Below are 17,871 nucleotides of genomic sequence, written 5' to 3'. Positions count from 1 at the left end.
TGGAAAACATTGCTGTAAAGAAGAGCTCTAATGAGTAAACAAGGCAATTCTTCTCTCCCATATCTTTATTTCACAATCCCGTGTTGACATCTGAAGGTGATATGAGGGGTTTGGGTGGGTCTTTGGCCACCTTTGGTCCCTCTCAGACCAATTGTTCTGGATTGCAGGAACCCAACCTGCTCAAAGGAACATCTCTCATGCCAGGAGGAAAATCCTACCACCTGTGAAATAAACTCCATCTCTAATAAAAATGGAACTTTTTGAGGAACGTCAAGCCTTGGAGTCTTCTTTGGTTGGGGGCATTACTTGGAACCCTGACATAAACAAGCCACTGATCTGATTTCTCTTTTCCATGAGAGGCGTGTTGAAAAATCCAGGACACAAGGAGTTAAGCTGAGAAAGGAATCCGGCTGCCAGAAAAAGAGATTAAAAATAAGAGATCTGGATTCTCACCTCTCACTGAAAGAACATTAAGTGACTACTAGTCCTTCTTCAAAGAAGTTCTTTCCTAACTCCCATATGGGTTGAATCTCAGCACACGCCTAAGGAGTTCTGAGATTGAAGTCCTACTGATTTGGAAGACAAGAGTTTCTGGAAGCTTGTGTTCCAAGCCGGAGACATCGTTTCTTGGTGCATATGTGCCAAAAGAGGGACAGACTTATATATTTAATGAGAACGTTCTCTGCTAAAGAAGATTCTGGAGCGGCGCTCTCCAATTGAGCAACTCGAGAAGTATTGCAATGCTGGCTATGTGGATTAGAGTTAGACAGTCTAATTGGAATCGCAGTCCAAACCAGTGGTGAACATCAAAAATTTTCCCTGGCCGTGGCTTGGTGGTCATGTGGCCGGTTGGGCGTGGCTGCACAACTGACTCACACACAATGTAAAAGCAGCTGGACTTCACATGAAATGTCCCCTGCAACAAGCAGGAACCTCACAGAGCACTCAAAAACCAACGATCACACTTTGCACAAAAGTAACACAAAAGCGACACAACTGACTCACAGGCAATGCAAAACCAGCTGGGCTTCACACAAAATGTCCTCTGCAACAAGCAGGAACCTCACAGACAATCCGGCACAGCTGATCGTGGCACAGCTGAACGGTAGTAAAAAAAAATGCTTTAAAAAAGTTTTTTAAAAAGTTCCGATTGCACGGCACAGCTGATTGTTGCACAGCTGCTCGTTGGAACTTTTAAAAAACTTTTTAAAGCATGTTTTTAACTACCAGTTCGGGTGAACGTTGGCCTTTTTTTTACTACTGGTTCAGGAGAATAGGTAGTAAAAATGCTTTTTAATTTTTTTTAAAAAGTTCCGAAGATCTTAAAAGATTTTAAAAGTTTTTTAAAAGTTCTGAAGATCTTAAAAGATTTTAAAAGTTTTTTAAAAGTTCCGAAGATCTTAAAAGATTTTTAAAGTTTTTTAAAAGTTCCGAAGATCTTAAAAGATTTTAAAAGTTTTTTAAAAGTTCCGAAGATTGCGCGCCGCACAGCTGATCGTCAGAATTTTAAAAAAAAACTTTTTAAAGCATTCTTTTTTTTACTACCGGTAGCATTCCAAACACATTTGGAGTGGATGACCCTGGGGAACTTTGCTTCATCTTTAAATTTTCAAGACAAGGTTCAAACCACATAAAATATACATTATCTTCTTTTTCCATTAAACATTAAAAAGAGCTTGCTGTGTTTCTCTCTATACGTTCTACATCTTGCTGGTTTTACAAATCCCATCATCCAAAAAACATGTTGGTCAATTTTGAGTGGAATTGTGGTCTCCTCAAAATTGCAAATTCTACCACCAACAATTCACTTGTTCCTTAGCTCTGTAATTCTCTCCCTGCTACTCTTTATGGATCAATTAGCGTTTGAAATACGCTGAAACTGGAGAGGTAAACACAGAAAGAATTCACTGTTCTCGCTCATCCAAATTAAATTAGCTGTGAAATTCTTAACAATGCAGTGCAATTTTGTCTTTAAGCTAAATTGCCTGGCTATAGGTAGGTTTACTATTAAGCCCATTATACAGGTAGTAGCAGAACAAAACACTAAATAACTGAATTACCACAGTATTATAGAAGTTGGCAAACTGTTGCCACCCTATCTAATTACCTGTCTGACTTCCCTACTTACCTCACCTACCTGCCTATCCACCCAACTGGCTTACCTGCCTATCCCACTACCTTTCAACCTACTTGCCTACCTATCTGCTAAGCAACCTGCCAACTTTTCAACTTACCTGCCCACCAGACAACCTCTCCTATCCATTTACCATTCAACCTACCTGCTTAAAGGTAAAGGTTCCCCTTGCACAAATGTGCTAGTCGTTCACGACTCTAGGGGGCGGTGCTCGTCTCCGTTTCAAAGCCAAAGAGCCAGCGCTGTCCGAAGACGTCTCTGTGGTCATGTGGCTGGCATGACCTAAACGCCCAAGGCGCATGGAACGGTGTTCCCTTCCCAACAAAGGTGGTTCCTATTTTTCTACTTGCATTTTTTACATGCTTTCGATCTGCTAGGTTGGCAGAAGCTGGGACCAGTAACGGGAGCTCACTCCATTATGCGGCGCTAGGGATTCGAACCGTCAAATTGTCGACCTTTCTGATCAACAAGCTCAGCGCCTGAGCCACTGAACCTTCCTGCTTGCTATTCAACCTACCTGCCCACCAACCCATCTCTTCCCATTAACTTTCCTATTTATTGATCTTTACTCTCCCTCCCTTTCCAACCTCCACCTAACTTATTTCATTTATGAGCACCTCAAAGCAAGTCAAACCAACATGCAACCATTTCAACATACATCATGGAACCAAGTAAAGGAAGAACACACTGTAAAGCAAAGGGATCACACAGAGGAAATACCCAAATAATTAAAATGCCCCCTATTTGATGCAGGGTCACACATCACCTTCGCTCAGGGGGGAAAGACATATAGGTTGTCCTTAAGATGGTCAGCCAGTTCCAGGCCATGAGGCTGTCCCACTGGAACGAGGCCCTCCGGCTCTTTGCCACCAGTGGCTCTTCTCTCCAGCCTTCGCCCAAAGCCCCACACCAGGAGGCTGAAGCAGACCCCAAGTCAGAATTTCTGCCCCCCTCCGACCTCCACAAAAGGACCCCAAAAGGGGACAGAACTCGGCAGCAACAAATGATTTTTCTGCGTACACCCAAATTTTCTCATGGACCCCCAGCTGGTGACCGCTGTTTTAATCCAACCCCCTACTCATGTAGAAGACCTATACTATTTTAGAGAGATGGCTGTCCAATCTTTTCTTACAAATCTCCAGTAATGAAGCACCTACAACTATACTGAAGGCAAGCTGGCAGTTGTTTGATTGGGATATCGTTTGGGTCTTGACGGTTGGCCTAATATTAAGCTCTCTTCCAACTCTGTTATATTGTTGTTGACAAAAAATAAGTTTTTGAGGTATGCGAATGCCGTAATTTATGGCCGGCTTGGGCTGTTATAATCCTGCTTTTCTAGAAGAGTCACTTTCAGTGAACTGTCCTAGCAAGTTGAAATACACAAATATTATTTGCTCTTTGTCAAAGGACAAAGTCCTGTTGAAAAAAAAAGCCTTATCAGATCTTGCCTTTCTTTGCATGTGGCTCAATTCGTTTAGGCTGCACACAAAAGCTACGCCAGTGGTTAAATAGATCGTACCTATTTTGCTCACCAAGTTACAGATTGTTCATGATTTATGACCATAAGGGAGCCCAGTATTATGGTCATAAGCCATGCCAGTGGCTAAACAGGTAACTGTACCTGATTTTATGATTTTGTCTCATGCAAGGAAGGACGAGACTTGGAGAAACAGAAACTTAAGAGGCGGTCGGCATGACTAAACGCTAAAGACGCACGGAACGCTGTTCCCTTCCCACCAAAGGTGGGTCCTATTTTTCCACATGCATTTTTTACGTGCTTTCGAACTGCTAGGTTGGCAGAAGCTGGGACAAGTAACAGGAGCTCACACCATTATGCGGCACTAGGGATTCGAACCGCTGAACTGCCAACCTTTCTGATCAACAAGTTCAGCATCTTAGCCCCTGAGCCACCGTGTCCCTGAGTGCTAGTCTTATACAATCATTTTGACCAACATATTCATTTTAATTCATCTATAATCTCTCATTTCAGATCTACTTAGCCTAATTTTTTTTGTGTTCCGACTCCCACCTCGTGTTTCTAGCCATTGATAAAATCTATTCCACGTGTCATAATATTCTGTCTCTCCTTTATTTTTCAGTTGCAACATTCGTTTATCCATTTCTGCGCATGATAATATCTTCCTTATTATCTCCTTTTCTGGAGGGGTGTTTTCACTTTTCCATTGCTGTGCATGCACCATTCTCGCTGCTGTTCAGATGTGAAATATTATCTGTATATTGTTATAGCATTCTGTAATAATGCCTAATAACAATAATTCTGGCTTGAATTCTAGACATTGTCCAGATGTCAGCCATGTCTGAATTTGTAACCAAAATCCCCTTGCTTTTTTACAGGTCCTATAAAAAACAAACAAATATTTGAATCCTCTTGAAGTGGTAGAGTAGGGATCTCCACAATTGGCAAATTGTAAGACTTGTGGACTTCAACTCCCAGAATTCCTCAGCCAGCAATTCTGAGAGTTGAGGTCCACAAATCTCAAAATTTCCAAGTCTGTAGATGATTGAGATAGAGACCAAAGAAGTTTATGAAGGAATTATGCAAATATATCCCCAGGCTACAAAAGACACATTTTTATTTTTATTAGCTCAGGAGCCAGACAGTTTTAACACAAAACAATGGTAATCCAGACCGTGCCCTTTGAAAAAGCAGGATTCCGTTACCTTTATGAATTATGCAAATACCTTTGTTTAAACTGCTGCATTCGTCTCATTAATAACCAAAGATGAATAATGCAGATTAAATGCAGACTGTAATGCAGGGAGGGTGGTGTAAAAAGAAGGTTTGCATAAAAGCAGCTCTGTAACTTTCAGTTTACAGGTATTGAATGACAGCGCGGAGGTAGTGACAGATTTTATTTTCCTGGGCTCCAAGATTACCACAGATGGGGACTGCAGCCAAGCAATTAAAAGACGCTTGCTCCAGGGGAGGAAAGCCATGGCAAATCTAGACAGCATACTAAAAAGCAGAGACATCACCCTGCCAACAAAACTGCGTATAGTCAAGGCTTTGGTTTTCCCAGTTGCAATGGATGGCTGTGAAAGTTGGACCATAAGGAAGGCTGAGCGCCAAAGAATGCAGGCCTTTGAACTCTGGTGCTGGAGAAGACTCCTGCGAGTCCCTTGGACTGCAAGGCCATCCATTGGACTGCGAGATCAACCCTGACTGCTCTTTAGAATGCCAGATCCTGAAGAAGAAACTCAAAGGCTTTGGCCACCTAAGGAGAAGGAAGGACTCCCTGGAGAAGAGCCTCATGCTGGGAACGATGGAGGGCAAGAGAAGAAGGGGACGGCAGAGAATGAGGGGGCTGGATGGAATCACCAAAGCAGTCAGCATGAGCTTAAATGGACTCCAGAGGATAGGAGAGGACAGGAAGGCCTGGAAGAACGTTGTCCATGGAGTTGCAATGGGTTGGACACGACTTCGCAACTAACAACAACAAATGTTCAGTTTCTGGTAGAAGTGCTAGAACTCCAGCTCCAGGATTTCTTGCACCCAAAACTGGACAAGGTGATGGGGAAGAAGCTAAAAAAGATGCCCCCTCCCACCAGTTCAATACTGTACCTTTGGCCAGTATTAAGGACCAGCAGCATGGCTGAGAGACTCAGCTACGGTGGTGATGGGGGCACCGTTAGAAGAACTGAAGGATCAAGTTAGGGACAGATCGTCATGGAGAAAATCTATCTGATCACCGGGAGTCGAGAACAACTTAATGGCATATAATCAATCAATCAATCAATCAATCAATCAATTCATGGTAACTCAATGGTTACATCTTCTCTAATACTCACAGTGCATATCACCAACACCCCACATGCCACAAACGCTGCTATTTTTTCTTTAGTTTCCCATGATTATATAAATTCACACGCCACACCAAATCACAGTTGGTGGATCCATGGCTTATTCATTGGCAACGATAAAGTAACTTACTTCATTGGAGTCACAGGATAAAGTAAGCCGCAAACCATTTGCCCACAAGGCACAAAACTAAAACCAAGAAAGCTACATTATTGCTGAATATGGCACATGGAACAGATAACTGCTTTGACCACTTTGGAGAAAACCTGCATGATTTAAACCACTGTTTTTCAAACTTGCCAGCTTTAAGATGGGTGGGCTTTTAATAGCCAGGAGGAATCTCCAGCAGCCAGCAAGTTGTCAGGTTTGAAAAAAAAACTGGTTTAAAAGGCATAAATTTAAATTTTGCTCCCCCGTTATATGGTTGACAAGATTCAGAATTCCCCAAGAAAATATTTAGAAGCATCACTGTACTGTACCTGCGCAGGTGGATTTTAGTTGTTCCTCTCCTCTACAGTTAGCACCTGTAGCAAATATTCACTCTTAGTTCCTGGAGCAAAGGCAAGGCAAGGCAAGGACTAACTCTTGCTGCATGGAAAAAACCCACCTTGCAAACCTTTAGGAAATCCTGACAGAAAGTACAGAAACCTGCACTTCTTGTCTCCTCAACCCATAGATGGCTTACCTAAAATAATCTGAATTTCCACTACTGAAAGCAGAGGAAAATTACAGTGGCGCAGGCAGGCCCAAATGTGGGGACCGAGAGACGCTTTTGCAATGAAGCTACGGGCTGAAAGAGTAGGGTGCTTGGTGATACTTGACATCTAAGAGCCCTGAGAAGACGTGGGAGGGAGGGAGGGAAGATGGAGACTCATTCGCTCCTTTGCTGGAGCATCTCAAACCCTCTTAAGGCTGCCTTTTGATTTAGCAATGTTTTTCACGTCATACAAAAGGCCTTTCTGTTCTCCAGGGAGAACATCTCTTTTCAAGTCCTCTTCTCTTCCTCTTCAAATGTTGATTGTGTCATCAGCCCCTTCTTCCAAAGGTTAGAGGTGTTTGCTTGATTGCACAAGGCAAGGGACTTCAGTTCTCCTGAGATCTCCTGAAGGCACCTGTTCTCTTCTTGTCCTGAGGACACCCAGGCACCCTCAATGGAGCCAAACTCCACCCTGGCCAATACTGGCTCTGAATCTACAGCATTTGGAATACCCATGGGTCCATTGCAAACACACCAGCCTATTGTATGCATTGCACTAAAGTGTAAATAACAGAATAATACAGTTGGAAGGGACCTTAGAGGTCTTCTAGTCCAGCCCACTGCTCAAGCAGGCGAACCTATACCATTTCAGACAAGTGACTGTCCAGTCTCTTCTTAAAAACCTCCAGTGATGAAGCACCCATGATTTCTGAAGGCAACTTCTGTTCCCCTGGTTAACTCTCCTCACTGTTAGGAAGTTTATCCTTAATTCTAGGTTGCTTCTCTCTTTGATTAGTTTCCATCCATTGTTTCTGATCCTTCCCCCTGGTGCTTTGGAAAATAAATTGACACCCCCCCCTCTTCTTTGTGGCATCCTCTCAAATACTGGAACACTGCTGTCATGTCTCCCCTTCTCTTTTCAGTGCTCATTTGTCAGGAAACTTCTCCTTGTTTCTAGGTTGCTTCTCTCCTTGATTATTTTCCACCCATTGCTTCTTGTTCTACCCTCAGGTGCCTTGGAGGATAGCTTGACTCCCTCTTCTTTGTGGCAATCCCTGAGATATTGGAAGACTGCTATCATGCCACCCCTAGTCCTTCTTTTCATCAAACTAGACATACCCAATTCCTGCAACTTTTCTTCACATGTTTTGATCGTGGGAGAAAGGGAAAGGGAGGAAAACAGAAAGGAAAAGGAAGGGAAGGGGAGGGGAAAGGAAAGAGGGAAGAAAGGAAACGGAAAGGAAAAGGAAGGAAGGAAAGAAGGAAGAAAGACTGATCCTTTCTAAACAATGCACAATAAGAGCTTTGGCAAACAAGAAAACAAATTGAGATTTGAAAGAGGCACCTATAACAACAGAAAAAGAAAGGGAGAGAGGAGGAGAGGATGACAGGAAGAGGAGGGAAGGAAGAAAGAAGTAAGGTGAGGAGGGTGGAAGGGAGAGAAAGAGAAGGAGAGAGGGTATGAAGGGAAAGGGAAGAGTAGGAGTAGGAGAAAGGGAAGGGAAGAAGGAAGGGGAAGGAGAGGAGGAAGGAAAGAAGTAGAGAAGGGAGGGAGGGAGAAAAGAAAGGGGAAATAAGATGGTGTTACAACAGGCAGAAGGGATGGTAAATAAAGCAACCCAAACTGTATATTATAACCTTTTAAATGGAATAACAAATGTATAATAATGACAAATGTAAAGAAGAATAACTATGTAAATGTATCCCATAATTGTATGTAAGAGAATAAAAAAAAACCTTTTTTAAAAAAAGAGTTTTGGGAAAGAACAGCCAATTACCTTTCCTGTCATCAGGGCAGTAAAGCCTGTTTTCTATATATGTATTCCTGCAGATAGCAATTTTCATTTCCGGTTCATGATTCAGCATCATTTGTTGCTGAAAAGTGGCTTTCGAAGCCTCAGTCCTGGCAAGCAGCTTGATGAGAGCAGTTGATGGTTGAGGAAGTGGGGATGGACTTCCCCTTTTCCTCCTGACACCCTTGGTTGCTGGAATTGGGTATGTCTAGTTTAATGAAGGGGGACGCCGTGGCTCGGTGGCTAAGAGGCTGAGCTTGTCAATCAGATGGTCAGCAGTTCAGCGGTTCGAATTCCTAGCGCCGCGTGACGGAGTGAGCTCCCATTACTTGTCCCAGCTTCTGCCAACCTAGTAGCACTTAAAAAGCACGTAAAATGCAAGTAGAAAAATAGGAACCACCTTTGGTGGGAAGGTAACAGCGCTCCATGCGTCTTTGGCATTTAGTCATGCCGGCCACATGACCATGGAGACGTCTTCGGACAGCGCTGGCTCTTTGGCTTTGCAACAGAGATGTGAACTGCCCCCTAGAGTTGGGAATGACTAGCACGTATGTGTGAGGGGAACCTTTACCTTTAGTTTAATGAAAGGAAGGACTAGGGGAGACATGATAACAGTGTTCCAATATCTCAGGGGCTGCCACAAAGAAGAGGGAGTCAAGCTATTCTCCAAATCGTTCAAAGGCCAGACAAGAAACAATGGATGGGAACTAATCTGGAAGAGAGGCTACCTAGAACTAAGGAGAAATTTCCTGAGAGTTGGAACTACTTGTGAATGCTCCAACACTGGAGGTTTTTAAGAAGAAATTGGAAAACCGTTCGTCTGAAATGACATAGGGCTTCCTGCCTAAATTGGGGGCTAGACTAGAAGATCTCCAAGGTCCCTTCCAACTTTGTTATCCTGCTGTCCAAAGAGCAAAAATGTCCCATGTTGTCAATTTTTAAAGAAGACGGATAAAAAGGGAACGCCGTGCTTCGAGCCAGAGGCAGAAAACTACAACAAGGTTGAGATTCAGGAGGAATTCGGAAAGCTGATTCCTGAGAAGTACCTCTCAGAAGAGGTTTGTTTACTAAACTTTCTAACCACATGGCTGGAAAGATGTAAAACCTGCAGATTACAGAGATAAACCTTAAAATCAGGAACTCCCAAGCAAGGCTGTTTATGACCTCAAGTGATCAGAATTCAGGAACCAAAAAATAAGCAGGTTTCTGTTCTAAGTCCAGTTGATAAAGGAAAAACAAATAATAAAATTTGGGGGCCTTTATGATCAAAACTGAGGGACGCAGTGGCTCAGTGGCTAAGACGCTGAGCTTGTTGATCAGAAAGATCGACGGTTTGAATCTCTAGCCCCGCGTAATGGAGTGAGCTCCCGTTACTTGGTCCCAGTTTCTGCCAACCTAGCAGTTCGAAAGCACGTTAAAAATGCAAGTAGAAAAATAGGAACCATCTTTGGTGGGAAGGGAACATCGTTCCGTGCGCCTTCAGCGTTGAGTCATGCCGGCCACATGACTACAGAGACGTCTTCGGACAGCGCTTGCTCTTCAGCTTTGAAACAGAGATGAGCACCGCCCCCTAGAGTCGGGAACGACTAGCACCTACGTGCGAGGGGAGCTTTTACCTTTTACCTTTATGATCACAAAGCGATTCCTAGATAACAGCTTACTCATTGAGCTTTTAAAAAATGCAAGTAGGAATTCTCATTGCGTCCATGTATGTTTTTGTAATCCCTGACCCCACCAAGACTGCATAATATCAGGGTGTGGTTTTTTTTTTTAAGAATAGTGTTTTAATGCCAATTTTTTGAATGGAAGCACCCTTAAAAGAAAATGCAAGGTGAATATGTAATCCAAAGAGAAGCTCTTGAACAAACCTGTACACTTCACATGCCAGAAGTGCCAGTTACAGTATATTCTTTTTTTATGGCACCTAACACTTCCGGAACAAGTCAAGAAAACTGGTTTGAATGTTTGGTTAGCCTCTAAGTACTGTTTGGATTTACTGCTTTTTTGACAGACGTATATAATGATAAATCTCAGGAATTCTGACTTCTAACCGCACAAAAGCGATTATATCAGCTATAACAATGAGCCACGGTGGTGCAGTGGTTAGAGTGCAGTATTGCAGGCTTCCTCTGTTGACTGCCAGCTGCCTGCAGTTTGGCAGTTCAAATCTCATCAGGCTCAAGGTTGACTCAGCCTTCCATCCTTCCGAGGTGGGTAAAACAAGGACCCAGATTGTTGGGGGCAAGAGGCTGACTCTGTAAACGCCTAGAGAGGGCTGTAAAGCATTGTAAAGCAGTATATAAGTCCAAGTGCTATTGCTATCCAGCATAGAAGATATTTTGGAAATAGTGTTAGTGCTGAGTTTAAATCCCCCTGTCTGTATCATCCATCCATCCATCCATCCACCCATCTACCCACCCTCCCACCCACCTACTCCTCTCCTAGAAAAATGAAATGTTTTAGGAAATATTAAAAGGGCAGAAACTGAAAAGGGAGTCAGAGACTCAGCCCCGCACTCCTACCTTTGCCAATGGGCCATTAAGGTCTGGACCAGTCTATTCTATATAACAAAGATCTACCTCCTTCAGGCATAGCCATCATAGGAATCCCAAAGCCCTTTCATTACATCATCACTGGCTACCTGTGGTTTTTCGGGTGCGTTTCAAGGTCCTGATTACTATCTTTAAAGCGCTCCATGGCTCAGGACCTAGTTACTTGCGGGATCGCATCCTCCCACATACATCCCTGCGGCCAATCCGCTCTCACAGAGAGGGCCTTCTCCAAGTGCCGTCCACTAGGCAATGCCAGCGGGCGGCGCCGAGGAGTAGAGCCTTCTCTGTGATGGGCCCAACCCTCTGGAATGACCTCCCCCCCGACATTAGAACCACCTCGGACTTCCACTCCTTCCGTCAAAAATTGAAGACTCACCTGTTCCGACTAGCTGGCCTGGCATGATTATAAATGTTACATCTATGAACTCCTGGTAGTATATTCCCATCTGGTTATTTTAAGGGTAATGTTTTAGTTTTAATTGTTTTTAGGGCTTTTAGCCTCATATTTATTCCTCTGTACAGGACTCTTAATTTTAACCTCCTCCACATACATACATATATTTATAGCCCTATTTATATTTGTATTTTATCTGTGATTTATTGTGGACTGTACACCGCCCCGAGTCCCTTTTTGGGAGAGGGGGCGGTTTAGAAATGTGAATAAATAATAATAATAATAATAATAATAATAATCACCCAGCAAGGCTCAACCAAGCTTGGGACTCAAAAACAGCCTACAAAGTTACCCCTGCATAGCCCCATGGGAGCCTGACAACCAATCAGAATACAAGCTCAAATTCAAAAGCCCAGAGAGGGCATAAAACCCAGGCGCTCTCAGCATCTCTCCCCTTTTGTTCTTCTTCACTCAACATATTCGAAGCATGCGATCCTGTCCACCATTAAAGCCATCTTTCCAAGCAGCCTGCATGTTTCCAGGGTCTTTTTCCCCACTTGGAACTGAAACCAGAAGGATATTTCTCTCAACACTATCTACCTACCTACCTACACGTCCATCCATCCTTCCATCATCTATATTTATCTAGGATCGTAGCCTACCCTAGAATCTCTCCATGACCATAAATTAAGTCCCACCTCCTTTCAATGTTAACCCTTATCTAAGTCCAAGGAAGCACCAACCGTTAGTTGAGTACATTCCTATGCAGAGGCATAATTAGCAATAAATCAATGAAATTGGATCTTCATATATGGGCCTGATCTTTCCCACCTTACATACTGTAGATAGATCAATCAATCAATCAAGATCTGGTTATGTTCCACCATGAAATAAATAACTCAGAGGACACATTATTAAATTAGGGGCGGGGAGCAGAAGAAAGTATTAAAATGTAAGTATACAAATGGAAAAATGATGTAAGTGGAATTAATATTAGGATCAAAATGTAACTAGAGGAAATTATTTGTATGGAAATATAAAGTTGGGATTGCTGAAATGCCACCCCGAGAACCCATCAGAGAAATTAAATAAGCAAGGACAACAATGGAAAGGAGGGGGGATGAGGAGGGAAAGGAAGAAAGGGTAACGCAGAGGAAGTAAGGGAGAGGAATTAAGAGTAAGAGAGAGGGTAAGAAGAAGGAGAAGGGAGGAGGAGTGGGGGGAAAGAGGGGAAGAAGAAAGAAGGAAGGGTGAGGAGGAAAGAAGAAGGTAGAGAAGGGAGGTTGAGAAGATAGACGGAGCAAGGTTGTTGTAAAATAAGATGGAGGCACGAGGTGGCAAGAAAGTGATCCAAACTGTATTATATATGTGTGTAAAAATAATTATAGAGACTAAAGATGAATAGACAAGTGTTAAATAGCAATTATAAGGATATATATTTGTGAATGAATCTGAAAGGGAGCAATAAAAAAAACTTTTAAAAAAATCTGGTTATGTTCCTTCCCAGTTTCATCTAGTAAGTGATTAAGGCACTGGGATAGAAAGTGGGAGGCCATGAGTTCAAATCCTGATTTAGCCATGAAAGACAGCTGGGTGGGTCTGAGCCAGTCTCCGAGTTGTTGTTGTAGGGAAAAATGGAGGAAGAAGTTATGCTGGATATATTGAGGTTGGTTTTTTTTTTTGTGTAAAAACAATAAGAGGCGGAATGCAAATAATCAGGGATGGTGGCAGGGGGAAGGGGAGGAAATAACTCATCCAATCGAAGTCCAACAGATATTTCAAGGTGCAAGTATGGAAAAATGGGCTGTGCTAGTTACAGTGCAAGATTTCAGCATAGAAAACAGGAAATTCACCCTGTCTTTTGCCACCGAAGCTGGTGTCAATAGCACCCGAGGTTCTGCTAGGTAACCAACTCAAGACAATGATCAGATGTCAGTTCAATGAATGGCAGAGAAGGACCACCAGGTCCCCCTTGGGATAAGCTGGAACCAAAGGACTTCCTAATCATTCCCCCTTACCCCCACCCCCACCCCCACCCCCTAGGGCTCATGGACAGAAGTGAGTTAAGGCTCATCAGAAGAAAACAGTGATTCATTCATGAAATGGTATAGGTTCTCCTGCTTGAGCAAGGGGCTAGACTAGAAGACCTCCAAGGTCCCTTCCAGCTGATTCTATTCTATTCTATTGTATTCTACTCTATTCTTGATTCGCTATTCTATTCTATTCTATTCTATTCTATTCTATTCTATTCTATTCTCCTCTCCTCTCACCTCAATTTTGTGCCACCCCATTTTTGGAGACTCAAGTGACTAAGAAAGTATTTGTAGTTGACTATGGAATAGGGAACAATTACAGGCAGTCCTTGACTAACGACCATTTCTACTCTATTCTATTCTATTCTATTCTAGATTTTCTATTCTATTCTACTCTATTCTATTCTTTATTCTACTGTACTCTACTCTACTATTCTACTCTCTTCTTTATTCTACTCCATTCTACTCTATTCTCTTCTCTTCTACTCTACTCTCTTCTATTCTTTATTCTACTCTACTTTCTTCGATATTCTATTCTACTATAATCTCTTCTATTCTTTATTCTATTCTCTTCTCTTCTTTATTCTACTCTATTCTACTCTATTCTCTTCTACTCTACTCTACTCTACTCTCTTCTATTCTTTATTCTACTCTACTCTCTTTTATTCTTACCTCAATTTTGTGCCACTCCATTTTTGGAGATTCAAGTGGCTCTAAGAAAGTATTTGTAGGTTGACTATGGAAGATGACACAATTCCAGGCAGTCCTTGCCTTACAACCATTTGTTTAGTGACTGTTCAAAGTTACAACGCTACTGAAAAAAGTGGCTTATGACCATTTTTCGCCCTTGCGACCATTCCAGCGTCCCCATGGTCACCTGTGTAAAATTTGGACGCTTACCAACTGACTCATATTTATGACGGTTGCAGCATCCTGGGGGTCACGGGATCCCCTTTTGCGACCTTCTGACAAGCAGAGTCCATGGGGGAAGCCAGGGCCACTTAACGACCGTGTTACTAACTTAACTAACTGCAGGGGTTCACTGAACAACAGTGGCAAGAATGGTCGTACCATGGAGCAAAACCCATCTAAGAAATGTCTCACTTAGCCGCATGAATGTTGGGCTCAACTGTGGTCGTACGCGGAGGACTACATGTAGTTGGATTCAAAACAAAACAACTCACCCACCCCCACAAAAAATAACGTGCGAAGCAAAGACGGAGGGTGTTGGCCCAACCCTAAGTCATGCTTTTTTCTCTTTATAAACATACCAATGCGTGAACAGTGTGGCACCTGGGTGTCATACATTCAAATGCTGCGAGGGTGAACCTATGGCACATGTGCCACAGGTGGCATGCAAAGCCCTCTGTGGGCACACCAGCTGTCGCCCCAGCCCAGCTCCACTGTGCATGTTTGCGCACCTCCCAGTGGCCAGCTGGTTTTTGGGGTTTCTGCCACATATGCGTGGGGGATGCACGGGGGTTGCTTGCATTGCATTTTGGGGGGGGGGTCACGTGGCCCCCACGCTCCATTTTGGCTTTCAGGTTGGTTCAGGAGGCCTTCCAGGCCCACAATGGGGTGTGGGGAGGCCCACACATGCGCAAGGCCGCATGCAAGGGATGCATATGGGGGGGAGGTCACGCATGCATTGCATTATGGGTGCAGGCATGCAAACGCCGTGTTGCATGAGCATATGCGCCAGCGCACGCTTTCCGCAGAAGCTGACAAAAAGGTTAGCCATCCCTGTTCTAATACAAATAAACGAATAAAATTAATCATAATTGTTACATTCCACCGACTTGTATATTTCTAATAGTAATACATATTGATATTAAGTTGCAGTCTGTCATTATTCAATTCTTCCATTTTTTCCCTGGTGTTATTGCTCTTACTTTATGATAGAAAAACGTATACATTAACATTCCCCCTTTCTCTTATTTCTATTTCTTATTCTAACTTTTAATTATGTCACCCTTTGTTAACAAAAAAACATTTTCTTTCTATCCTACCTAACGTCTAGTCATGTCGCCTACCTAGAAAAGAAAAGGAGAGAGAGAGAGAGAGATAAAGAAAAGCAAATGAGAAAAACAACAATAAAAAGAAATCATTTATCCATCATCATTTGCCCGTTTCAATACTTTAATTGCTATGCTTTTTTTTTTTTTGACTTGCCTTTTTTTTCTCCCCTACTACGTGAGAGCTTCTTAACCCAGCGGATTTGGTTCACACAATCCATCAAACACACGCTAGCCAAATCCTGTTCAGTGGAACATGTGGGAAGCCAGCTGAGTCCCTGCCCTTCCACCAACGCCTCCCCCTGCCCGGCAGCTGCCCTCGTTTGACCTCAATTGCAGAGCCTCCCTGCCTAAACCCAGGAGAGATCTGGCTCAAACTCTTAGCAACAGAGAAAGCTGCTTTCTAAAGCAGGTCAACGCCAGCTGGATGCCCACCTTTTTGTGTTTTCAAAGCCGTTTCGTCGTAGCCAATTGGTCTGTGTGGAAACTATAGTAACTGGGCCGCGTGGCGTAATGGCGAACCCAGAACCGTCCGCCGCAAACCACATCTCCCGGGAGTCCCCACCCAGCCGCGCGACACAGCACAAGGAGTGGGAAGAAGATGCGGTTTTGTGCCTTGTGCGTTGTGACATTCAAAACAAAACAAAAAACACCCCGCAGATAAAGCATAATGATGGATGGTGCCTACCCGCTGCCTCTCATCGCAATGTGTCAAGCCAGCTCATCTGCCTTTCCAAAGCAGTGGAGGTCTTCCCAAGACCGAGATGACAATTGGCCTTAAGATCTAGGCACCCGCATAAAACTTCTCCAGCTTGTTGCTTGCAGGCCCTTTAAGGACGAGATGCCCGCCCCCCACATAACCCACCCCAAATCAAAGAAAGGCCTGGCATAACACCAAAGGGGCTGCTACGTCTCTAAGACCATCAAGCCTGCCAACCTACTAGCGTAGGGCAAAGAAGCATCAACCCTGGGGCACCAAAACCAGCTTACTTGCGGATGGAGCTCTTTAGGCTGGGCCCAGAGCCCTTCCGTCATGCTGCTGCCTTTGTGTTATGAAACCCAAAGGTCCCCCACCCCCACTCTTTCTTCACCCACCCGTTTTGGTCTCCAGACAGGCCAAGGTAAGCAGACGCAGCCCCTAACCCCCAAGTACCCCACCCCAAGCATGCCCAAGAGGCAGGCTGTTTGGAAAAGCAAAGGAGATGCTTTCTGTCTAGGGAGGAAAAGAAGGTGATGTCATTCTCCAGGGTTCGTGATTCATAGCCTTCTTCATAACATTTACTATGGCTCCAGTCAGCCAGAGGTGGGGAAGGGGGTCCCGGGAGCCCCTGCACAAGGGCTGCAGCCAGGGAGGGTCGGGCAAAGGAGAAAAGGGGAGGAGAGGGTGGGCAGAGTGGTCTTAAGACAGACAGAGGGGTTGGGGGGGTGTCAGGTAGGGAAACTGCACAGGGAAATTAGGGAGAGGCAACCTGGGTAGGGGAAGGCACAAACCTGAGTGGTGGTGGCAAAGACCCCCCGGGGGGGGGCTTTGAGGGGCAGAGAGAGAGGGGGCTTTGCAAAGTGAGGTGTGTGTGTGTGAGAGAGAGAGAGACTGCAAGGACCAGGGCTATTTGCACAATGGCCAGGGAAAGGCACAACCGGAGTGGGGGTTGGCAGAGACCCCCCCCCGGGGGTCTTTGAGGGGCAGAGAGAGAGGGGGGCTTTGCAAAGTGAGGTGTGTGTGTGTGTGTTTGCACACTGGCTACAGGAAGGCACAACCGGGGTGGGGGTGGCAGAGACCGCCCGGGGGGTGTCTTTGAGGGACAGGGAGAGAGGGGGGGCTTTGCAAAGTGAGGTGTGTGCGTGAGAGAGAGAGAGAGAGAGACTGCAAGGAGCGGGGGCTTTTTGCACCCGCAGACGGAGAACAAAATGCACACACTGGAGGAGGGAGGGGAGGGGAGGGAAGGAGGGAGGGAGGGAGGGGCGGCTGGACAAAGCCAGCCAAGTCCAGCTGCAGGAACCAGGGCGCCCCGCCGGCTTGATGGCTCGCTCGGTGGGTCTTACCTTGGCTCAGGCTCGCAGCGCTCCGGGCTTCTTCTTCTCCGCTGCCGCCGCGTCTCCTCCGACAGCTGCCGACTCCGTTGCCATCCCGGCTCTCCGGCACTAGGCGGGGAGGGAAGGAGGGAGGGAAGAAGAGAGGAGGAGGAGGAGGGAGGGAGGGAGGCGGGCACGGAGCGCCGGCTGAGCCCCTCCCCGCTGACGCGCAAGGAACACGCGTGGGTGGGGGAAGGCGAAGAGACGCCTTGTTTTGGAGCCAAGCGGGGCGCCTTTCTGCCCCCCCCCTCCAAAAGCATCTCCTCCTCCTCCTCTTCCTCCTCCTCCTGGTCCTTCTCCTCCATCCCAGTTGCTAATGGCCACGAAGCAGCCTCTTTGCGCTGCAGATGTGACGCCGGA

The 17,871-nt window shown here is 44.9% G+C and overlaps 1 protein-coding gene across 4 annotated transcripts in view; it reads right to left on the bottom strand.

The window, feature by feature from the left end:
* ABCA3 (ATP binding cassette subfamily A member 3) overlaps nucleotides 1-17,607 on the bottom strand; it is a 392,707-nt gene extending 375,100 nt beyond the window's left edge. For 2 of the 4 annotated variants that reach the window (XR_014176435.1, XM_081965874.1), the window contains exon 1: nucleotides 6,434-6,757. The gene's annotated coding sequence lies outside the window, so the exon portion shown is untranslated. Of the gene's footprint in view, nucleotides 1-6,433; nucleotides 6,758-17,481 lie in introns of those variants that run through there. The other 2 variants (XM_081965875.1, XM_081965876.1) reach the window with 2 other exon arrangements.
* Between the last annotated feature and the right edge of the window lie 264 nt (nucleotides 17,608-17,871).

The sequence above is a fragment of the Natrix helvetica genome (genome assembly GCF_964273705.1).
Source record: "Natrix helvetica genome assembly, chromosome: 13".
Lineage (NCBI taxonomy): Eukaryota > Metazoa > Chordata > Lepidosauria > Squamata > Natricidae > Natrix > Natrix helvetica.
The sequence above is the reverse complement of the archived record's forward strand: the minus strand, read 5'-3'. Positions and strand labels throughout refer to the sequence as shown.